At 46.4% G+C, this 24,748-nt stretch overlaps 5 non-coding genes across 5 annotated transcripts; 3 read left to right on the top strand and 2 right to left on the bottom strand.

The window, feature by feature from the left end:
• Nucleotides 1-156: 156 nt before the first annotated feature.
• Nucleotides 157-238, top strand: TRNAS-GCU (transfer RNA serine (anticodon GCU)). The gene has a single exon. It is a non-coding gene; the product is annotated as a tRNA-Ser (tRNA).
• A 6,622-nt stretch (nt 239-6,860) lies between these two features.
• TRNAP-CGG (transfer RNA proline (anticodon CGG)) lies at nt 6,861-6,932 on the bottom strand. The gene has a single exon. It is a non-coding gene; the product is annotated as a tRNA-Pro (tRNA).
• A 715-nt stretch (nt 6,933-7,647) lies between these two features.
• Nucleotides 7,648-7,729, top strand: TRNAS-GCU (transfer RNA serine (anticodon GCU)). Its single transcript has one exon. It is a non-coding gene; the product is annotated as a tRNA-Ser (tRNA).
• A 6,628-nt stretch (nt 7,730-14,357) lies between these two features.
• Nucleotides 14,358-14,429, bottom strand: TRNAP-CGG (transfer RNA proline (anticodon CGG)). Its single transcript has one exon. It is a non-coding gene; the product is annotated as a tRNA-Pro (tRNA).
• Nucleotides 14,430-15,145: 716 nt separating this feature from the next.
• On the top strand, nt 15,146-15,227 carry TRNAS-GCU (transfer RNA serine (anticodon GCU)). Its single transcript has one exon. It is a non-coding gene; the product is annotated as a tRNA-Ser (tRNA).
• The last annotated feature ends 9,521 nt before the right edge of the window (nt 15,228-24,748 follow it).

Below are 24,748 nucleotides of genomic sequence, written 5' to 3'. Positions count from 1 at the left end.
ATACTTTTGCTCGTCATGTTTGCCCGGCCAGAATGCAGCACTATGTCCCACAGCTCAGAGCTTGCTGTGGTGTGCAGTAAAAGTAATTCAGGTCCAGTCACACAGGACAGCTCTACTTCACTAATAAAAAGTTAAAGCTTCCAGATTTCGTGTGCAGACGAGGTGGCCGAGTAGTTAAGGCGATGGACTGCTAATCCATTGTGCTCTGCACGCGTGGGTTCGAATCCCATCCTCATCGTCTGTTTTCTTCACATATTTTAAATATGGGTGGTAGTGTTTACCAAAAGAAAAATATATCTAATTTACTACAATGCTACGGATCTTTCTTTGTCCTTCCCTGACAGATGAAGGCTAATCATTCTGTGACGCCAAAACATACACCAGTTTGCAGGGAGAGGGAACGACTGATACCAGTACATGCTGCCTCAATTCTCCGAAAATTACCATCCCACTCAAGGGAAATTTATTTTCATTATTGGTAATTTCTTTGTGCTTATAATAATACTAATTTGCTTTTACACAGCACTACGAAGCCTCGGGCATCTTCTGACCCACAGTGTTTGGTAAGGATGAAAGGCGGAGTTTGGCCCTGGCCGGATTCAGTACAAGTGTTGCTGACCAGTAATTACAATTAGCATTACTGTTACAATTACAATTAGCAGAATCCCGAGGATAAATAAGGGCCCTACACATCAGTCAAATGCATTCAGACATTTCTTAAATTCGTGGGCATTGCGGAAGGAGCTGCTAATATTGTTTAGGGTTTGTGGGAAGATCAGTTATGTAATTCCACCGAAGTTCCTGGTTATGTAATTACCTGTTGGTGTGCGTTGCTGGTTGGGTCATGCCCGACCATCGTCGGAATCGCCAGCGAGGTCCCGCTTGGTGCCGGCACGCGCCCTGAATCCCTGAGTGTGCCACAGCGGATCACATGTGGAAATAAAATGCAGCCCAACAGCAACACGCCGACAACCGCCGGCTCCTTTGGCAACGCCCGCAGTGTTCGGGCGCATGTGACAGGAGGTCCCTGTGCACGATCCAAAAAAAGAAACGCATTGGCAAAGCCAATAGTTTTAGCATTTTTTTGTTTTGTTTTTAACAGGACTTTATTGAAAGGACACACATACTGGTTTAAAAAGTGGCTGAACGCACACTTGTTTAAGACAATCTTATTACACCAGCAGCACAGTTATAGCTACAGTTAAGCAATTAACTCTTAAGAATACTTTGAAATAATGGCACACTCGCATCACCACGTTTGCTGTTACTGCTTGGATGATGTATATTGGGAGATGAGGGCAGGTAGTGACCCGAATGGCTGCATAGAGATTAGCCTGGCCATGGGCAGTCACTGGGTAGGTAAATAAATAAATAACATCCACAAGCCCTGTATCCCTGCTGACATCGCTCACCTCGCTTTACTCCAATGCAATCAATTCAGGTAATAGGTGGTTCTTCAGTGCACCCAACAGCCAAAACTAAAAATGGCTCAATTCTTAAGATTATTACGCAATGCTTCACCAAGACACAACCAATCTCACAATTGCTCCCTGAAACACCAGGTCTGACTCACATAATGACCCACAAAAACAGTGAGCCAGTGTCACAGAACTGCCTTGTGAATGCTAGAAACACTAGGCCATTCTCATCCGAGCACTGAAGCACAACACAATCAGCAAGTCTCACGTGATCGTTCACCGGACCAATCTCACAAAATTAATTGTAAAAACAAGGCACAATGCACTCTATTTTGAAGCAAGAGGATTTATGTAGAACAGGAACAATACATTCACTTTTCCATACATAGCACCTGCTACTGGTCATGCATTTGTATAGCACTGCCCTGTTCAATGCTACTCATTTTAGTGACTCACTTTGGAAAGATAAAAAGCTAAAGGAAGGGGGCGTGGCTACATGGCCACGTAAAAGACCTGTATCTCGGAGCTCCTGCTGATCCGATGAAGATCCGAATGCTGAACAGGTATAATAAACAAGATATGAACAGTAAAATGGAAGTCACAGCAACATGAATATGCCGGGAACTTAGTGCTGAAAACCCAGATGAGACTTGCATGCAGGCCAGAACACGGAAGAAAAGTTTGGATGGTGTTGCGGGAGAGTGCAACAAAATGGTGCCTAGCCTAGAACAAAGGAAAGGAGAATCCACGCAGCGCGTTTGAATCAAAACAGAACCCTGATCTCAAGGGGAAGCCGCACCAGAGCCCACATGAAGAGCCAGCTTCGAGAAACGAATTACGTGGCAAGGAAAGCTGGAAAACAAAGAACACGGAGCAGATGTGCTGAGTGCCCACAGAGAGTATGCAAACTGAGTACTAATGTACTTAAAGTGCCGAGGAGGGTGAACATTTATATGTCACACGCCAGTAAGACTCACTCAAAGTCGTTTTGGACCCACAACTATTCACTCAACATCGACTAAGGGTGCACAGCAGACCGAAAGGCATTGAGTGTTCTTATGCCCCCGAAAAGAGGATCTAGAGTGTTGTGGGCAACGTCCAATGCGTGGGATAGAGGAGTAGGGGTGCTTAGCCGCAGCCACGTTGGAATACCATAAGGACCATTGTGAGGAAGCCTAACGGAGGGGGCCTTGGAGACTGTCACAGAAGGTCAGAATCAGTTTTAACACCACAAAGCAGTATTGGGGTGGGGACTCTAATCAGACTCAGCTGCAACGAGGGCTGCAAGGGTCTTAAAGCGGCACACACACCAATGGACAGCAGGCAGACACAATGTATTTGGAGCTGTTGGCACATCTCCAAAGTTAGGGGGGGCCACAAGTGTAACACTGGCAAGCCGGAAGCACGGATGGTAAAGGCCCTGGTACACCCACTACCCAGCAACAATCTGAGAAGACAGTAAGGTGCTGGAAAATACCCTTATACAATCCAGATGATAAGAGAGGCGAGGATTACAAGGCAACATATACACGTGCAAACTACTCGCTAATTCCCCAGACACAGAACTGTGGGCGCTGCTCCGAAGCTGAGGAACAGAGGGTGGCAACACCAGCGGCCCAGAGGCACGGTAAACAAAGCTCCTGAAAATGAATGTATAATAAACTCTGAGGTATTTGGACCCCCAGTAGAGGGCATAAGCAGCCCCCAGACCCAGGCAGGCATAGACTACATAGAGAGGAAGAAGGGAAGATTCATACGCAGATGAAGGGGCTAGGAGGAGCACATCATCGTTGAGACTCCTCACCAGCCTTTGAAATACCTTTGAAGTGACAAAATACATGTGGGGAATGTGAATAATTCCAGAAATACTTCCTGGATTCTGTCCATGCAAGGCTTTCCTGCAGAGGTGAGATATGGCCAAAACAAGAAAAGTCACCTCGCGCAAGGTTTGACTGACTTGCATGATTGTGCTCGAGAAAACTGTCTCGAGGACGAAAGTATCGAAACACAAGACAGCATGGAGGTGTACCAGAATTCCCTGCACAAAGTCTATGAAGAAGACACATGCAAGGGGATGCCCACAGTTTATATGGATGGGTGCTCCTACCATTTTGAGAACCATCAGGAAAAGGAACTGATGGCCAGCGTTGGGCATGGCTGGGTGAATGAGGCCTCGGAGCCCTCAGCCGGATACAAGATCGGTCCCTGAAGTAGTCAGGTGGTGGAGTTAATGGCGGTTCATCAGGCCATCCTCACTGCCATGCAACACTGAATCCACGAACTAATAATAATCATGGATTCAGATTATGTCCGGAATGGGTTTGTTCAGCACCTGATTAATTGGGAAACCAGAGGGATGCCGTGTTCAAACAATAACCCACTCAAGCATGGCAAACTAATACAATCTATCAATGATCTGGTCACCTCTAATGAGATATCCATCTACTGGAAGAAGGTCATGGGTCATTCCAGAATAGAGGGACCAGACAAATCCGGAAATGACCTGGCTGACCAGCTGGCCAAAACCAGAGCTGTCCATGGTGATCTCATAGAGATTGAGTTCTTGTTGGGGGAAATCCAGGTCGCTGCTGTTAACAGGTCCCAAACATATGCCCAAAATTAACTCTCAACTGCCCAGTGGAGTAAGGAGACGCCAGATGCTGATTTGCTCACGTCACAAAAACGGGATCCGATAATTGAGAAATGTTATCAACACATTGAAGACCCTGTGAATTTTGCCCTGACCGAAAACAATTACACCAGGAAAGAGGTTCTCCGGGTGTTGATGAAGTTTCCCAAAACATTCAGAATCCAAGACGGTTTGTTGGTACAGAGATCCATCACTGGATGTGACCAGTAGGTGGTGCCTACCTCATTCCGAAGCCATATGCTAATCACGCCCATGACGCAGCCACAGCTGGTCATCAGGGGTTTCATACTACTTTGGAAATCTTGCGGGAGGCTGCACGCAGGCCACACATGGCTCTGGACCTCAACCAATATTTGAAGGGGTGTCTAGTGTGTGCGCAATATCAGCCAAGTTCACTCACTGTCTGAGCTCCCCTCCAGAAAATAGGAATGACGCTGCCTTGGCCACATTTACAAGTAGATTTCATCGTGCCCATGATTCGTTCCTCTAGAGAAATCAAGTACATGTTAATGGTAACATGCTTGTTTACCAAAGGGTGGAATGTCTCCCGGCCCCATGTTGCAAGGCAGAAACAGCAGCTGCCCTGATGATCAATCAAATATTCTCGCATTTCGGCCTCCTCCAAAGGATTCAGTGTGACAGAGGAAGTCACTTCACCAGCAAGGTGATGACAAAGATGTGGGAGATACTTGGGGTAAAGAGAAAACTCCATATTGCCTACCACCAGCCTCTAGTGGGAGAGTTGAGAGATACAATAAAATGATCGTGAGCATCCTAAAGAAGTTTGTTATGGACTCTGGGCCTAGTTAGGACATCCAATTACCGCTTGTCCTTATGACCATCAGGTCTACCCCATCTTCTATGACAAAGCTGTCTCCATTCGAGCTAATGACTGGACAAAAAATGGTGTTACTATAGCATCTGCTCTACAGAACACAAGAGCAGAACCTGTTTAACGCATCCAGGATACATGAATATAGTGAGAATCTGAGAAGACACCTTCAGCATGATTTTATGTATGCTCAGCGCAATCTGGAAAAATCGGCAGAGGGGTTGAAAACCCACGACGATTTAAAGACCACTAAAAAATTGTATCAAGTAGGAGACAGGGTCTTCTAGTACAATTTTCAGATGAACCAGCCCTAGGAGCGGAAATTCCTTCACTCCTGGGGCGGCCCCTTTAAAATTGTAGACAAAATCTCACCTGTCACTTATAATTCTGCATTCCTAAAGGAGGACAAACGGAAGAGAAATTGGTGCACACCTATCAGTTGAAGTGCTGCCATCCCAGGCAGAATTTGCGACTGATTGAAGAACCCAGTGAGGGTAGAGCCCAGGAATCCTCCGAAGAGTAAAGATAAGGAACGGGAACCTGAATAAAGAAAATCCTACTATAAAAGGGAGTCGAACAATTATACTTATTTTGAAAAGATTACGAAAATGAAAAATGTAAGGAACCACTGTTTGGGAAATATTTGTATGTCGAAAACCAAATGCTTGCTTGAAATGTGCACTTTATGCGTATCTCTCCTGCTGCTTTGTTATCTATTGTCACATCCCTATTGGAAAAATTGTATTGTGTAAAATACTTAATCTCTTTGTTCTTCTTGGCAGATCTATTATCTCCTTGATTCTAAAGGCCAGAGGAGAGCCCCCGGACGGGGAGAGGTCCAGGAACCCCAACCTAATGGAACATTCAAAATCTAAAGAGGGTGAGTACGTACCATCAGGAGCCAAAATAGAGCAGACACACTCTGAAGGGAAGTCCTTGAATGAACCAGGAGCAGGCACTCTCTAAAGGAGACCCCAGGGGTGGACCCAGGCTATCCCAGAAGGAACACCCAATTTTCTCCTAGCTCTTCTCTCTCTCAATATAGTTGCTTCAGTGCTAGGAGGGGGGATTTGTGAGGTGAAATAGACCTAAAAAGCCATGACTAGAGGCCAGAGTCAGAGGGGGAGATTTGCCCCTCAGCAAAAGGCCTGAACTGGAGTACATGCAAAACGATGCCCTTGCTCAAACACGAAGGAGCCAATTTAGGCATGCGTATGCTTTAAAATATTTATATTATAAATTAATTCCAGGATTTGATCCTGGGACCTCTCGCACCTGAAGCGAGAATCATACCCCTAGACCAAAGAGCCATTACACAATGAACACCTGCCGTCATGTGTCCTTGTCACTCCATATTTTATGGCGTACGGCACCCTATATAAGACCAAGTTACATAACAAATGCAGTAAATAACACATTTTGACATTTTAATTTACAAGAAATACTGTATTTTCAATGTCTTTGCCTATTAAGCTGCTCTCCCTAGATTAACCCAAACCATTATTTAAAAACAGGCTTCATTTTTGGGAGGTGTCACTGGGAGCGCTTTAGACAGTGTTTTTTCACTGTGTCCAATATTCCAGGGTTGGGAAACCTCCTCGCTTCAGTGCGCGCTGTTTTTAACCTGATAGTGTATTTTTAGTTGCTTGCTTTGTGCAAACCTTACAAACGGGGTTTCAGGAAACGTCTTATGAAGTTTGTACCCATTGTTCATTGGCATACATAGCTACGTGAAGTCGCAAAATCAGACACATATCATTTTAAGAACATGTCGACTGACCATAAACCTGAGGTGGGCGTGAACCTTATGTCCGAGACCTCACAACAATGTAATTTATTTTATTTACAACTATAAAGGAGCTTTGCTTTATTTCCGCTTTGCAGAGGCATTAATGTGATCAAAAGTGTTGAGTCAAATAACATAAAATACATAAGTATTTATTTTGTGAAATTAATAAAGGGGCTCGTCCGGGATTTGAACCCGGGACCTCTCGCACCCGAAGCGAAAATCATACCCCTAGACCAACGAGCCAGTGCCCAATGAGCACCTCCCATCATGTGTCCTTGTCACTCCATATCTAGCTTGTGATGCAACTGGGTTGCTGTTGTTTAAGTCTTAGTCTTAAAGTCTTACAGCGAGTCAAGCAAAAGTATTTTTTCCTGGGGGTAGTGGTATCAGTTCCCTCAAGTAACAGTACTAGGTTTAGGGCATCACTGCCTTATAATGAAAGGGTCATTCGCAGCCTTTTGCCACAGTGACATGGTCTGTAGCATCAGTTCCTCTGAGTGTGAGTGGTATGATGACCCTGAAATGACCTGGTAAGTGACATCATTGCCTCTAAGGGGCGTGGCCACCCCTCTTCCGGTGAAGGTCTAGCCACACCCCTTTTCCAGGTGGCAGGTCTAGCCACACCCCTCTTCCTGGTGAAATGAAACAGGCCATTGATCTATTGAGCACATCTGTTCCTGACTCCGGTTAAAAGAGCCATGATTCGCCCGTGGGACGTGAAGCGGAGGCTTTCCTTGATTTCGTGTAAATGATAAAACGGGAATGCAGAAATGGTAGTAGTTAATGAGTGAATATAATATCATACTTTTGCTCGTCAATTTTGCCCGGCCAGAATGCAGCACTATGTCCCACAGCTCAGAGCTTGCTGTGGTGTACAGTAAAAGTAATTCAGGTCCAGTCACACAGGACAGCTCTACTTCACTGATAAAAAGTTACAGCTTCCGGCTTTTCGTGTGCAGACGAGGTGGCCGAGTGGTTAAGGCGATGGTCTGCTAATCCATTGTGCTCTGCACGCGTCGGTTCCAATCCCATCCTCGTCGTCCGTTTTCTTCACACATTTTAAATATGGGTGGTAGTGTTTACCAAAAAAAAATATATCTTATTTACTACAATGCTACGGATCTTTCTTTGTCCTTCCCTGATAGATGAAGGCTAATCATTCTGTGATGTCAAAACATACACCAGTGTTCAGGGAGAGGGAACGACTGATACCAGTACATTCTGCCTCAATTCTCCGAAAATTACCATCCCACTCAAGGGAAATTTATTTTCATTATTGGTAATTTCTTTGTGCTTATAATAATACTAATTTTCTTTTACACAGCACTACGAAGCCTCGGGCATCTTCTCACCCACAGTGTTTGGTAAGGATGAAAGGCGGAGTTTGGCCCTGGCCGGATTCAGTACAAGTGTTGCTGACCAGTAATTACAATTAGCATTACTGTTACAATTACAATTAGCAGAATCCCCGTGGATAAATAGGGGCCCTACACATCAGTCACGCTACAAATGCATTCAGACATTTCTTAAATTCGTGGGCATTGCGGAAGGAGCTGCTCATATTGTTTAGGGTTTGTGGGAAGATCAGTTATGTAATTCCACCGAAGTTCCTGGTTATGTAATTACCTGTTGGTGTGCGTTGCTGGTTGGGTCATGCCGGACCATCGTCGGAATCGCCAGCGAGGTCCCGCTTGGTGCCGGCACGCGCCCTTAATCCCTGAGTGTGCCACAGCGGATCACATGTGGAAATAAAATGCAGCCCAACAGCAACACGTCGACAACCGCCGGCTCCTTTGGCAACGCCCGCAGTGTTCGGGCGCATGTGACAGGAGGTCCCTGTGCACGATAAAAAAAAGACACGCATTGGCAAAGCCAATAGTTTTAGCATTTTATTTTTTTGTTTTTAACAGGACTTTATTGAAAGGACACACATACTGAACGCACACTTGTTTAAGACAATCTTATTACACCAGCAGCACAGTTATAGCTACAGTTAAGCAATTAACTCTTAAGAATACTTTGAAATAATGGCAGTCACTCGCATCACCACGTTTGCTGTTACTGCTTGGATGATGTATATTGGGCGATGAGGGCAGGGAGTGACCCGAATGGCTGCATAGAGATTAGCCTGGCCATGGGCAGTCACTGGGTAGGTAAATAAATAAATAACATCCACAAGCCCTGTATCCCTGCTGACATCGCTCACCTCGCTTTACTCCAATGCAATCAATTCAGGTAATAGGTGGTTCTTCAGTGCACCCAACAGCCAAAACTAAAAATGGCTCAATTCTTAAGATTATTACGCAATGCTTCACCAAGACACAAGCAATCTCACAATTGCTCCCTGAAACACCAGGTCTGACTCACATAATGACCCACAAAAACAGTGAGCCAGTGTCACAGAACTGCCTTGTGAATGCTAGAAACACTAGGCCATTCTCATCCGAGCACTGAAGCACAACACAATCAGCAAGTCTCACGTGATCGTTCACCGGACCAATCTCACAAAATTAATTGTAAAAACAAGGCACAATGCACTCTATTTTGAAGCAAGAGGATTTATGTAGAACAGGAACAATACATTCACTTTTCCATACATAGCACCTGCTACTGGTCATGCATTTGTATAGCACTGCCCTGTTCAATGCTACTCATTTTAGTGACTCACTTTGGAAAGATAAAAAGCTAAAGGAAGGGGGCGTGGCTACATGGCCACGTAAAAGACCTGTATCTCGGAGCTCCTGCTGATCCGATGAAGATCCGAATGCTGAACAGGTATAATAACCAAGATATGAACAGTAAAATGGAAGTCACAGCAACATGAATATGCCGGGAACTTAGTGCTGAAAACCCAGATGAGACTTGCATGCAGGCCAGAACACGGAAGAAAAGTTTGGATGGTGTTGCGGGCGAGTGCAACAAAATGGTGCCTAGCCTAGAACAAAGGAAAGGAGAATCCACGCAGCGCGTTTGAATCAAAACAGAGCCCTGATCTCAAGGGGAAGCCGCACCAGAGCCCACATGAAGAGCCAGCTTCGAGAAACGAATGACGTGGCAAGGAAAGCTGGAAAACAAAGAACACAGAGCAGATGTGCTGAGTGCCCACAGAGAGTATGCAAACTGAGTACTAATGTACTTAAAGTGCCGAGGAGGGTGAACATTTATATGTCACACGCCAGTAAGACTCACTCAAAGTCGTTTTGGACCCACAACTATTCACTCAACATCGACTAAGGGTGCACAGCAGACCGAAAGGCATTGAGTGTTCTTATGCCCCCGAAAAGAGGATCTAGAGTGTTGTGGGCAACGTCCAATGCGTGGGATAGAGGAGTAGGGGTGCTTAGCCCCAGCCACGTTGGAATACCATAAGGACCATTGTGAGGAAGCCTAACGGAGGGGGCCTTGGAGACTGTCACAGAAGGTCAGAATCAGTTTTAACACCACAAAGCAGTATTGGGGTGGGGACTCTAATCAGACTCAGCTGCAACGAGGGCTGCAAGGGTCTTAAAGCGGCACACACACCAATGGACAGCAGGCAGACACAATGTATTTGGAGCTGTTGGCACATCACCAAAGTTAGGGGGGGCCACAAGTGCAACACTGGCAAGCCGGAAGCACGGATGGTAAAGGCCCTGGTACACCCACTACCCAGCAACAATCTGAGAAGACAGTAAGGTGCTGGAAAATACCCTTATACAATCCAGATGATAAGAGAGGCGAGGATTACAAGGCAACATATACACGTGCAAACTACTCGCTAATTCCCCAGACACAGAACTGTGGGCGCTGCTCCGAAGCTGAGGAACAGAGGGTGGCAACACCAGCGGCCCAGAGGCACGGTAAACAAAGCTCCTGAAAATGAATGTATAATAAACTCTGAGGTATTTGGACCCCCAGTAGAGGGCATAAGCAGCCCCCAGACCCAGGCAGGCATAGACTACATAGAGAGGAAGAAGGGAAGATTCATACGCAGATGAAGGGGCTAGGAGGAGCACATCATCGTTGAGACTCCTCACCAGCCTTTGAAATACCTTTGAAGTGACAAAATACATGTGGGGAATGTGAATAATTCCAGAAATACTTCCTGGATTCTGTCCATGCAAGGCTTTCCTGCGGAGGTGAGATATGGCCAAAACAAGAAAAGTCACCTCGCGCAAGGTTTGACTGACTTGCATGATTGTGCTCGAGAAAACTGTCTCGAGGACGAAAGTATCGAAACACAAGACAGCATGGAGGTGTACCAGAATTCCCTGCACAAAGTCTATGAAGAAGACACATGCAAGGGGATGCCCACAGTTTATATGGATGGGTGCTCCTACCATTTTGAGAACCATCAGGAAAAGGAACTGATGGCCAGCGTTGGGCATGGCTGGGTGAATGAGGCCTCGGAGCCCTCAGCCGGATACAAGATCGGTCCCTGAAGTAGTCAGGTGGTGGAGTTGATGGCGGTTCATCAGGCCATCCTCACTGCCATGCAACACTGAATCCACGAACTAATAATAATCATGGATTCAGATTATGTCCGGAATGGGTTTGTTCAGCACCTGATTAATTGGGAAACCAGAGGGATGCCGTGTTCAAACAATAACCCACTCAAGCATGGCAAACTAATACAATCTATCAATGATCTGGTCACCTCTAATGAGATATCCATCTACTGGAAGAAGGTCATGGGTCATTCCAGAATAGAGGGACCAGACAAATCCGGAAATGACCTGGCTGACCAGCTGGCCAAAACCAGAGCTGTCCATGGTGATCTCATAGAGATTGAGTTCTTGTTGGGGGAAATCCAGGTCGCTGCTGTTACCAGGTCCCAAACATATGCCCAAAATTAACTCTCAACTGCCCAGTGGAGTAAGGAGACGCCAGATGCTGATTTGCTCACGTCACAAAAACGAGATCCGATAATTGAGAAATGTTATCAACACATTGAAGACCCTGTGAATTTTGCCCTGACCGAAAACAATTACACCAGGAAAGAGGTTCTCCGGGTGTTGATGAAGTTTCCCAAAACATTCAGAATCCAAGACGGTTTGTTGGTACAGAGATCCATCACTGGATGTGACCAGTAGGTGGTGCCTACCTCATTCCGAAGCCATATGCTAATCACGCCCATGACGCAGCCACAGCTGGTCATCAGGGGTTTCATACTACTTTGGAAATCTTGCGGGAGGCTGCACGCAGGCCACACATGGCTCTGGACCTCAACCAATATTTGAAGGGGTGTCTAGTGTGTGCGCAATTTCAGCCAAGTTCACTCACTGTCTGAGCTCCCCTCCAGAAAATAGGAATGACGCTGCCTTGGCCACATTTACAAGTAGATTTCATCGTGCCCATGATTCGTTCCTCTAGAGAAATCAAGTACATGTTAATGGTAACATGCTTGTTTACCAAAGGGTGGAATGTCTCCCGGCCCCATGTTGCAAGGCAGAAACAGCAGCTGCCCTGATGATCAATCAAATATTCTCGCATTTCGGCCTCCTCCAAAGGATTCAGTGTGACAGAGGAAGTCACTTCACCAGCAAGGTGATGACAAAGATGTGGGAGATACTTGGGGTAAAGAGAAAACTCCATATTGCCTACCACCAGCCTCTAGTGGGAGAGTCGAGAGATACAATAAAATGATCGTGAGCATCCTAAAGAAGTTTGTTATGGACTCTGGGCCTAGTTAGGACATCCAATTACCGCTTGTCCTTATGACCATCAGGTCTACCCCATCTTCTATGACAAAGCTGTCTCCATTCGAGCTAATGACTGGACAAAAAATGGTGTTACTATAGCATCTGCTCTACAGAACACAAGAGCAGAACCTGTTTAACGCATCCAGGATACATGAATATAGTGAGAATCTGAGAAGACACCTTCAGCATGATTTTATGTATGCTCAGCGCAATCTGGAAAAATCGGCAGAGGGGTTGAAAACCCACTACGATTTAAAGACCACTAAAAAATTGTATCAAGTAGGAGACAGGGTCTTCTAGTACAATTTTCAGAGGAACCAGCCCTAGGAGCGGAAATTCCTTCACTCCTGGGGCGGCCCCTTTAAAATTGTAGACAAAATCTCACCTGTCACTTATAATTCTGCATTCCTAAAGGAGGACAAACGGAAGAGAAATTGGTGCACACCTATCAGTTGAAGTGCTGCCATCCCAGGCAGAATTTGCGACTGATTGAAGAACCCAGTGAGGGTAGAGCCCAGGAATCCTCCGAAGAGTAAAGATAAGGAACGGGAACCTGAATAAAGAAAATCCTACTATAACAGGGAGTCGAACAATTATACTTATTTTGAAAAGATTACGAAAATGAAAAATGTAAGGAACCACTGTTTGGGAAATATTTGTATGTCGAAAACCAAATGCTTGCTTGAAATGTGCACTTTATGCGTATCTCTCCTGCTGCTTTGTTATCTATTGTCACATCCCTATTGGAAAAATTGTATTGTGTAAAATACTTAATCTCTTTGTTCTTCTTGGCAGATCTATTATCTCCTTGATTCTAAAGGCCAGAGGAGAGCCCCCGGACGGGGAGAGGTCCAGGAACCCCAACCTAATGGAACATTCAAAATCTAAAGAGGGTGAGTACGTACCAGTACACCACTCCATCAGGAGCCAAAATAGAGCAGACACACTCTGAAGGGAAGTCCTTGAATGAACCAGGAGCAGGCACTCTCTAAAGGAGACCCCAGGGGTGGACCCAGGCTATCCCAGAAGGAACACCCAATTTTCTCCTAGCTCTTCTCTCTCTCAATATAGTTGCTTCAGTGCTAGGAGGGGGGATTTGTGAGGTGAAATAGACCTAAAAAGCCATGACTAGAGGCCAGAGTCAGAGGGGGAGATTTGCCCCTCAGCAAAAGGCCTGAACTGGAGTACATGCAAAACGATGCCCTTGCTCAAACACGAAGGAGCCAATTTAGGCATGCGTATGCTTTAAAATATTTATATTATAAATTAATTCCAGGATTTGATCCTGGGACCTCTCGCACCTGAAGCGAGAATCATACCCCTAGACCAAAGAGCCATTACACAATGAACACCTGCCGTCATGTGTCCTTGTCACTCCATATTTTATGGCGTACGGCACCCTATATAAGACCAAGTTACATAACAAATGCAGTAAATAACACATTTTGACATTTTAATTTACAAGAAATACTGTATTTTCAATGTCTTTGCCTATTAAGCTGCTCTCCCTAGATTAACCCAAACCATTATTTAAAAACAGGCTTCATTTTTGGGAGGTGTCACTGGGAGCGCTTTAGACAGTGTTTTTTCACCGTGTCCAATATTCCAGGGTTGGGAAACCTCCTCGCTTCAGTGCGCGCTGTTTTTAACCTGATAGTGTATTTTTAGTTGCTTGCTTTGTGCAAACCTTACAAACGGGGTTTCAGGAAACGTCTTATGAAGTTTGTACCCATTGTTCATTGGCATACATAGCTACGTGAAGTCGCAAAATCAGACACATATCTTTTTAAGAACATGTCGACTGACCGTAAACCTGAGGTGGGCGTGAACCTTATGTCCGAGACCTCACAACAATGTAATTTATTTTATTTAGAACTATAAAGGAGCTTTGCTTTATTTCCGCTATGCAGAGGCATTAATGTGATCAAAAGTGTTGAGGTCAAATAACATAAAATACAGAAGTATTCATTTTGTGAAATTAATAAAGGGGCTCGTCCGGGATTTGAACCCGGGACCTCTCGCACCCGAAGCGAGAATCATACCCCTAGACCAACGAGCCAGTGCACAATGAGCATGTGCCATCATGTGTCCTTGTCACTCCATATCTAGCTTGTGATGCAACTGGGTTGCTGTTGTTTAAGTCTTAGTCTTAAAGTCTTACAGCGAGTCAAGCAAAAGTATTTTTTCCTGGGGGTAGTGGTATCAGTTCCCTCAAGTAACAGTACTAGGTTTAGGGCATCACTGCCTTATAATGAAAGGGTCATTTGCAGCCTTTTGCCACAGTGACATGGTCTGTAGCATCAGTTCCTCTGAGTGTGAGTGGTATGATGACCCTGAAATGACCTGGTAAGTGACATCATTGCCTCTAAGGGGCGTGGCCACCCCTCTTCCGGTGAAAGGTCTAGCCACACCCCTTTTCCAGGTGGCAGGTCTAGCCACACCCCTCTTCCTGGTGAAATGAAACAGGCCATTGATCTATTGAGCACATCTGTTCCTGACTCCGGTTAAAAGAGCCATGATTCGCCCGTGGGACGTGGAGCGGAGGCTTTCCTTGATTTCGTGTAAATGATAAAACGGGAATGCAGAAATGGTAGTAGTTAATGAGTGAATATAATATCATACTTTTGCTCGTCAATTTTGCCCGGCCAGAATGCAGCACTATGTCCCACAGCTCAGAGCTTGCTGTGGTGTACAGTAAAAGTAATTCAGGTCCAGTCACACAGGACAGCTCTACTTCACTGATAAAAAGTTACAGCTTCCAGCTTTTCGTGTGCAGACGAGGTGGCCGAGTGGTTAAGGCGATGGACTGCTAATCCATTGTGCTCTGCACGCGTCGGTTCCAATCCCATCCTCGTCGTCCGTTTTCTTCACACATTTTAAATATGGGTGGTAGTGTTTACCAAAAAAAAATATATCTAATTTACTACAATGCTACGGATCTTTCTTTGTCCTTCCCTGATAGATGAATGATGTAAATCCTCCGTACACATGTAAGTATGTTACAAGTATTTATTTACGCGACCCCACAAGCCTGCTCTCTGCCACCTCCAGCCAACGGCCACCGTGGAATGTTCTCTCCCGAACAATCATAACATTCCACGAGTGTCCCTGCACGAGCCCGTGCACATTACAACATATCCTCTTCCCTTGCATAACACAATTTGTTAATATCCTGTTAATATACATCGCGAACATTTTGAACATGGAAACATGAACATAACTATATATATATCTCATCATTAACACCAATTGCATTCATGGATAAAGCAATATTGACCACAAAGATGCATTGTGCCATAACATGTACATTTCATGTTTAACAAATATAATCTCTAAACCTTATAGGGGGGCCACACCTCCTGGCAAGACGACCCCCTTCTTGTCCTACATCAGGTTGTTGATCAGAAACATTTTGACCCTCCACATTCCTTTCGGCACCCCCAGAACGTGGAAGTGGAACAGCCTCTTCCTGTTCAAGGCTGATGCCTTGTGAACTCACAGGATCATAATCCAGCCCAGTTCCGTGACACTCCCCATCAGACTCCACACCTGCCCTTTCCCCACGTTTGCAACCATCCACCACCACCCGTTTTTTGCTCCAAACAGAACCATCCTCCAATCTCACATGGCCTTTTCCAACCCTAACAACTCTCCTTGAAGGCAAAAACTTGCTGTGACCTTTATGAACCATCCTGGGATTTCGTATGTACACCTCATCCCCAAGCTCAACATTCAATTCCTTTCTACACCTGTGTGAAGACCCCATGGCCTCCTGTCGCGCCAAAATACTGCGATGAATAGCTTCTAAATCCATATCACATGGCCCACCACCACCCATCGCCAGGGTTCTCAACATGGTACCTGCTTTCCTGCCCCTCATAAGCTCAAATGGAGATCTACCCGTAATTGTGGCTGGCGTTCTGCGATATGCAGCCAGATATTGTGTCACCACTTCCTGCCAATCCAAACCATTAGCCAAAGCTAACTGTATAGCTCACTTAATAGTACCATTGGCCCTCTCCACTAATCCATTTGCAGAAGGATTGTACAAAGCTGTTCTAAAATGGGAAATAGCATGTCGTTCCAAAAACTCTCTCATCGCTCTGGAAGTGAACTGCACCCCATTATCTGTGACTAATGTTGCAGGTAATCCCTCACGATCAAAAATTTTCCTCAAGAAATCCATGACAGAATCAGTTGTGACGCAAGAACACGCCGCCACCTCAATCCACCTGGATGTATAGTCCACCAACACCAACATATATCTGCACTCAGGCTCTAAACACTCAAACGGACCCATGATATCTAACGCCAATTTCGACCACACTTGTTCTGGAACCTCTACAGGATGTATAGGCTGTGTATGGAGTACCTTGCTTTTATCGCTAACAGAGCATGCCTGACAGTCTTTCACCACCTGTTCGACATCCTTGTCCATAGCCGGCCACCAGTACTCCTCCCTGAGTCTCCTCTTAGTCAAAGATCGACCCAAATGACCAACATGTGCTAACGTGACTATTCTCCCTCTCAAACTCACAGGGGGTATCAACCTACTTCCCCTAGACACACCCCATGGACCCTCGGCTAATTCATGTAAAACTTGGGCATAACCTTTCCCTTCAGGCCTGTCCTTTACCGTGTGCCACCCTTTCACTAGACCTTCCTTAATCCACTTTAACTCAAGATCGGCCTCAGACTCCTGATCCCACAACGATTTCTCCACCGCAGACGTCACATAAGCAACCTGACTATCCTGCCAGTCTTCATCTTTCCTTAAAATCGTCTGATCACCCTCTTCCACCATAGGCAAACGGGACAAACAGTCTGCCACAACATTCAACTTCCCCGGAAAATACTGCAATGAAAAATTGTAATCCTGTAGTTGTACTGACCATTTCGCAATCCTCGGGGATACTGCCATCACTCCCTTGGTAGAAAACACTTGCACCAACGGTTTATGGTCTGTTCTGACAATATAAGGAATGCCCCACAAAAACGTCCTAAAGTGTTTTGAAGCCCATAACACTGCCAAAGTCTCTCTCTCAATTACCGAGTATCTAGTTTCAACATCTCTCAACGTCCTTGAGGCAAAAGCCACTGGCATCCATTCACCACTTATCCACTGCTCCAGCACTGCCCCCAAACCCACTTCACTTGCATCCACAGTCAGGGCCGTTTTATTTTTCGGGTCAAACGATTTCAGGCAAGGAGCATTTTCTACATCCTTCTTCACCAACCCAAATTCCACTGCACACTCCTGAGACCATGCAAATTTTACACACTTCCTCATAAGCGCTCTCATGGCCACTGTTTTTTCCGCATAATTGGGTATAAACTTAACATAGTACTCCGCAAGGCCCAAAAAAGCCCTTAGCTGATCCTTATTGACCGGAGCTGGTGTATCCCTCAACACCTGCACCAACTCCCTTTTGGGACTCACACCTCGTGAGCTCAATACATGTCCCAAATATGTGACCTCTTCCACACCTACCTGACACTTGATTAACTTTACAGTCAGACCTTTGTCCTTAAGAATCTGCATGACCCTCCTTACCCTGGCATCATGTTCCTCCCTGCTACTGCCCCAGATAAGAATGTCATCTTGAAAATAACTGACTCCCACCACCCCACCCAACATCTGTTGCATCAACCTCTGGAAGACTGCCGAAGCCGAAGCAAGGCCAAATGGCATGCGACAGAATCTGTATGCCCCAAACGGAGTCACAAACGAAGTAAGTGGTCTAGAGTCAACATGCAGGTCGATTTGATGGTACGCTGTTGACAGATCAAAAGTTGAAAAATACTTGGCATCTCCTAATGTCAACAACAACTCATTAATATTCGGCAATGGGTGCCGATCCACCCATATGCTTGAATTCAGCTCCCGGAGATCTACACACATTCTGATGCTCCCATCCCCCTTTTTAACCAAAACCACGGGAAACAACCACTCTGAGGACTCAATGGGCTCAATTATCCCTGCTGACTGCAATTTGGCCAATTCCTCCTTGAATGCCTCCCTCGCCGCTACTGGCACTCCCCTCACTTTATGTACTTTGGGAACCGCACCCTTCTTCAAAACAATGCGATGTGTAAAACCTCTGAGCCTACCCAGAGTGTCCGAAAACACCTCAGGAAATTCACTCATAAGCACCGTAGAAGTAACCATTTTATCATTCTGTCCTGCTCCCTCCGTGACACTGAGAACCGGTTCCTTCTCACCCGGGTGAATCTGTATTTTAAGTGCAGCCTGCTCATCCCAACCCAACACACTTGTGCCCTTTGAAGCCACATACAACTTACCCAAGGTCTGCCTCCCTTTGAAAGAAAAATTCGACCAATTGTAGCCCAGTAGGTCGATGGGACTCTGCCCATATGCACATGGTTTGATATCTGTAGCCAATAAAGTAGAAATATCTTTACCCAACATTTCTTGATACACTTCCGGGGCCACCAGTGTATAAGGTGACCCCGAATCCACCAGCATATCCACAGGGTGCTGATCTACCAACACCGACACCCATGGACCCTTCCGCCCACTTCCCTCCACATGTAATATGACGCTTTGATTAGATCCCCCTCCTGATGTCCCTTCTAACAACATGGTAGAGTCTTCTAATGCCACACTAGCAACCAACTGCCCCTTACACATGCGTGCAAAATGGCCCAAACGCTTACACTTCCTGCATTCAACATTGCAGGCAGGACAAGATTTAGACTCAGCCGTGTGACTTGACCAGCCACAATTCTTGCATCCCTCCTTACTCTTAGGTGCTCTAGTCCCTTGCACCCCAGCCCTATCCAAACCTTTCTTGTTCTTTGCTACCACAGCATGCACCATCTCCCTATTCACATCCCTCTCAGTAAGCATTTGTACACTGGTCTTAGAAGCTTCAATTGCTCTTGCAATCTCCAACACCTTCTCAAGTGAAGGATCACTCTCTATCCATAACCTTTCTCTGATTTTCTGATTAGATGTCTTCATCATAACCTGATCCCTTATGTGTTCCTCACCATTGCCAGGAAACCCACATGTAGCCATGAGTGCACGTAGTGCCGTAACATAAGTATCTATGCTTTCCGTAGAGCCTTGTGCCCTAGAGAAAAACTTATACCGCTCTAATACCACGTTAACTCTTTTACCAAAACGCATTTGTAACTTCTTCAAAGCTGTCTCATATGCACTAATAACCATTTCTCCCTCACCTCCCCCTTGAACCATTACGTTTTCCCCTGGCAAGTGCCGAAAAACTCTCAAGCCCTCAGTCCCAATACAATTCAGCAGTGCAGCCTCCTTTTCATCATCGTTGAACTTTGCCCCGCCAGCAGCCCTCAAATATACTTTGAAGGCATCCACCCACTGCTCCCAAGGAGCAACAGGCTCTCCAGGATTTGGCAGAAAAGCTGGCGGAGGCCTTGCAGCCGTATGTAACATTGCTGACGGAAATCCTTGTTCCTTAAACCCCCAACAAGAATCTTTCCCCGCCCTAGTGAGAACCTCCAGACCTCTTGTTCCCTTGAGATGATCCGTCAGTGGCACCTTGTGCACGTGCACCCACACGTAATTGCAGTACAACCGTCAAAATGCACCGGGTGAGTCACAACCCAGAGATTTAAATTCCACTTCCAGATCACAGCCCAAACCGTATGTCCAGTGCTCCACAGCAGTCATATGCCCGACCTTACCACCAATATCCTGTCTGATGGCACGTAGAAGAACTCAAGCTCCAGGTGCCCGTGTGCAGCGTTTGTACGAAGCTCCTGAACAACAGAAATCAGCTGATCCTTAATATACGCCGCGCAGCGCCACCGCAGCCCCTCCTTCCTCCCTCAAGCAGGCAGCTGAGCTGATCTGCGCGTTGCGCATGCGCTGCCGGGGGCGGAGCTGTCAGCCGACATACAGTCCTCCGTACAACGTACCGCAGTCAGCTGATCTTTAATATACGCCGCGCAGCGCCACCGCAGCCCCTCCTTCCTCCCTCAAGCAGGCAGCAGTGATCTGCGCGTTGCGCATGCGCTGCCGGGGGCGGAGCTGTCAGCCGACATACAGTCTCTTGCGCCGAACACAACACCGGGATACAGCCCTCCGTACAACAAGTGCTCCTCCTGCGGGACACCAACCGGATCCCCAACAGCGATGCTTGTTTGCAACTTGCCAGCGCAATGATGTGGCCCTGCTGCCCCGGCTTCTTCCCCTTCGGGACACAGGAGGGTCCGTAGCCGCCTCCCGAATCGGCTTGATGCCCCTGGTGAGCTCCTGGCCGCCAATCGCCACTGGGAACCACACGCCCCCAACGGAGCCCGCCTGTGGCCACTTCCGCCCCTAACGGCACAGGGGTAGGCGGCCGGCGGCTCCAACGAATTCCGACCTTAATCCACGTCGTCAGCTGCAATGCTAGGACGGCAGGCAGCAGCACCCAACAACCGGCCGATGCACACGTGGAACGGGGTCACGTAAAATCCTCGTCGCCACTGATGTAAATCCTCCGTACACATGTAAGTATGTTACAAGTATTTATTTACGCGACCCCACAAGCCTGCTCTCTGCCACCTCCAGCCAACGGCCACCGTGGAATGTTCTCTCCCGAACAATCATAACATTCCACGAGTGTCCCTGCACGAGCCCGTGCACATTACAACAATGAAGGCTAATCATTCTGTGATGTCAAAACATACACCAGTGTTCAGGGAGAGGGAACGACTGATACCAGTACATTCTGCCTCAATTCTCCGAAAATTACCATCCCACTCAAGGGAAATTTATTTTCATTATTGGTAATTTCTTTGTGCTTATAATAATACTAATTTTCTTTTACACAGCACTACAAAGCCTCGGGCATCTTCTCACCCACAGTGTTTGGTAAGGATGAAAGGCGGAGTTTGGCCCTGGCCGGATTCAGTACAAGTGTTGCTGACCAGTAATTACAATTAGCATTACTGTTACAATTACAATTAGGAGAATCCCCGAGGATAAATAAGGGCCCTACACATCAGTCAAATGCATTCAGACATTTCTTAAATTCGTGGGCATTGCGGAAGGAGCTGCTAATATTGTTTAGGGTTTGTGGGAAGATCAGTTATGTAATTCCACCGAAGTTCCTGGTTATGTAATTACCTGTTGGTGTGCGTTGCTGGTTGGGTCATGACGGACCATCGTCGGAATCGCCAGCGAGGTCCCGCTTGGTGCCGGCACGCGCCCTGAATCCCTGAGTGTGCCACAGCGGATCACATGTGGAAATAAAATGCAGCCCAACAGCAACACGTCGACAACCGCCGGCTCCTTTGGCAACGGCCGCAGTGTTCGGGCGCATGTGACAGGAGGTCCCTGTGCACGATAAAAAAAAAGACACGCATTGGCAAAGCCAATAGTTTTAGCATTTTATTTTTTTGTTTTTAACAGGACTTTATTGAAAGGACACACATACTGAACGCACACTTGTTTAAGACAATCTTATTACACCAGCAGCACAGTTATAGCTACAGTTAAGCAATTAACTCTTAAGAATACTTTGAAATAATGGCAGTCACTCGCATCACCACGTTTGCTGTTACTGCTTGGATGATGTATATTGGGCGATGAGGGCAGGGAGTGACCCGAATGGCTGTATAGAGATTAGCCTGGCCATGGGCAGTCACTGGTTAGGTAAGTAAATAAATAACATCCACAAGCCCTGTATCCCTGCTGACATCGCTCACCTCGCTTTACTCCAATGCAATCAATTCAGGTGATAGGTGGTTCTTCAGTGCACCCAACAGCCAAAACTAAAAATGGCTCAATTCTTAAGATTATTACGCAATGCTTCACCAAGACACAACCAATCTCACAATTGCTCCCTGAAACACCAGGTCTGACTCACATAATGACCCACAAAAACAGTGAGCCAGTGTCACAGAACTGCCTTGTGAATGCTAGAAACACTAGGCCATTCTCATCCGAGCACTGAAGCACAACATAATCAGCAAGTCTCACGTGATCGTTCACCGGACCAATCTCACAAAATTAATTGTAAAAACAAGGCACAATGCACTCTATTTTGAAGCAAGAGGATTTATGTAGAACAGGAACAATACATTCACTTTTCCATACATAGCACCTGCTACTGGTCATGCATTTGTATAGCACTGCCCTGTTCAATGCTACTCATTTTAGTGACTCACTTTGGAAAGATAAAAAGCTAAAGGAAGGGGGCGTGGCTACATGGCCACGTAAAAGACCTGCATCTCGGAGCTCCTGCTGATCCGATGAAGATCCGAATGCTGAACAGGTATAATAAACAAGATATGAACAGTAAAATGGAAGTCACAGCAACATGAATATGCCGGGAACTTAGTGCTGAAAACCCAGATGAGACTTGCATGCAGGCCAGAACACGGAAGAAAAGTTTGGATGGTGTTGCGGGCGAGTGCAACAAAATGGCGCCTAGCCTAGAACAAAGGAAAGGAGAATCCACGCAGCGCGTTTGAATCAAAACAGAGCCCTGATCTCAAGGGGAAGCCGCACCAGAGCCCACATGAAGAGCCAGCTTCGAGAAACGAATGACGTGGCAAGGAAAGCTGGAAAACAAAGAACACGGAGCAGATGTGCTGAGTGCCCACAGAGAGTATGCAAACTGAGTACTAATGTACTTAAAGTGCCGAGGAGGGTGAACATTTAGATGTCACACGCCAGTAAGACTCACTCAAAGTCGTTTTGGACCCACAACTATTCACTCAACATCGACTAAGGGTGCACAGCAGACCGAAAGGCATTGAGTGTTCTTATGCCCCCGAAAAGAGGATCTAGAGTGTTGTGGGCAACGTCCAATGCGTGGGATAGAAGAGTAGGGGTGCTTAGCCCCAGCCACGTTGGAATACCATAAGGACCATTGTGAGGAAGCCTAACGGAGGGGGCCTTGGAGACTGTCACAGAAGGTCAGAATCAGTTTTAACACCACAAAGCAGTCTTGGGGTGGGGACTCTAATCAGACTCAGCTGCAACGAGGGCTGCAAGGGTCTTAAAGCGGCACACACACCAATGGACAGCAGGCAGACACAATGTATTTGGAGCTGTTGGCACATCACCAAAGTTAGGGGGGGCCACAAGTGTAACACTGGCAAGCCGGAAGCACGGATGGTAAAGGCCCTGGTACACCCACTACCCAGCAACAATCTGAGAAGACAGTAAGGTGCTGGAAAATACCCTTATACAATCCAGATGATAAGAGAGGCGAGGATTACAAGGCAACATATACACATGCAAACTACTCGCTAATTCCCCAGACACAGAACTGTGGGCGCTGCTCCGAAGCTGAGGAACAGAGGGTGGCAACACCAGCGGCCCAGAGGCACGGTAAACAAAGCTCCTGAAAATGAATGTATAATAAACTCTGAGGTATTTGGAACCCCAGTAGAGGGCATAAGCAGCCCCCAGACCCAGGCAGGCATAGACTACATAGAGAGGAAGAAGGGAAGATTCATACGCAGATGAAGGGGCTAGGAGGAGCACATCATCGTTGAGACTCCTCACCAGCCTTTGAAATACCTTTGAAGTGACAAAATACATGTGGGGAATGTGAATAATTCCAGAAATACTTCCTGGATTCTGTCCATGCAAGGCTTTCCTGCGGAGGTGAGATATGGCCAAAACAAGAAAAGTCACCTCGCGCAAGGTTTGACTGACTTGCATGATTGTGCTCGAGAAAACTGTCTCGAGGACGAAAGTATCGAAACACAAGACAGCATGGAGGTGTACCAGAATTCCCTGCACAAAGTCTATGAAGAAGACACATGCAAGGGGATGCCCACAGTTTATATGGATGGGTGCTCCTACCATTTTGAGAACCATCAGGAAAAGGAACTGATGGCCAGCGTTGGGCATGGCTGGGTGAATGAGACCTCGGAGCCCTCAGCCGGACACAAGATCGGTCCCTGAAGTAGTCAGGTGGTGGAGTTGATGGCGGTTCATCAGGCCATCCTCACTGCCATGCAACACTGAATCCACGAACTAATAATAATCATGGATTCAGATTATGTCCGGAATGGGTTTGTTCAGCACCTGATTAATTGGGAAACCAGAGGGATGCCGTGTTCAAACAATAACCCACTCAAGCATGGCAAACTAATACAATCTATCAATGATCTGGTCACCTCTAATGAGATATCCATCTACTGGAAGAAGGTCATGGGTCATTCCAGAATAGAGGGACCAGACAAATCCGGAAATGACCTGGCTGACCAGCTGGCCAAAACCAGAGCTGTCCATGGTGATCTCATAGAGATTGAGTTCTTGTTGGGGGAAATCCAGGTCGCTGCTGTTACCAGGTCCCAAACATATGCCCAAAATTAACTCTCAACTGCCCAGTGGAGTAAGGAGACGCCAGATGCTGATTTGCTCACGTC

The sequence above is a fragment of the Ambystoma mexicanum genome, chromosome 1p, assembly GCF_040938575.1.
Source record: "Ambystoma mexicanum isolate Mex_15411 chromosome 1p, UKY_AmexF1_1, whole genome shotgun sequence".
NCBI classification, from domain to species: Eukaryota; Metazoa; Chordata; class Amphibia; order Caudata; family Ambystomatidae; genus Ambystoma; species Ambystoma mexicanum.
The sequence above is the reverse complement of the archived record's forward strand: the minus strand, read 5'-3'. Positions and strand labels throughout refer to the sequence as shown.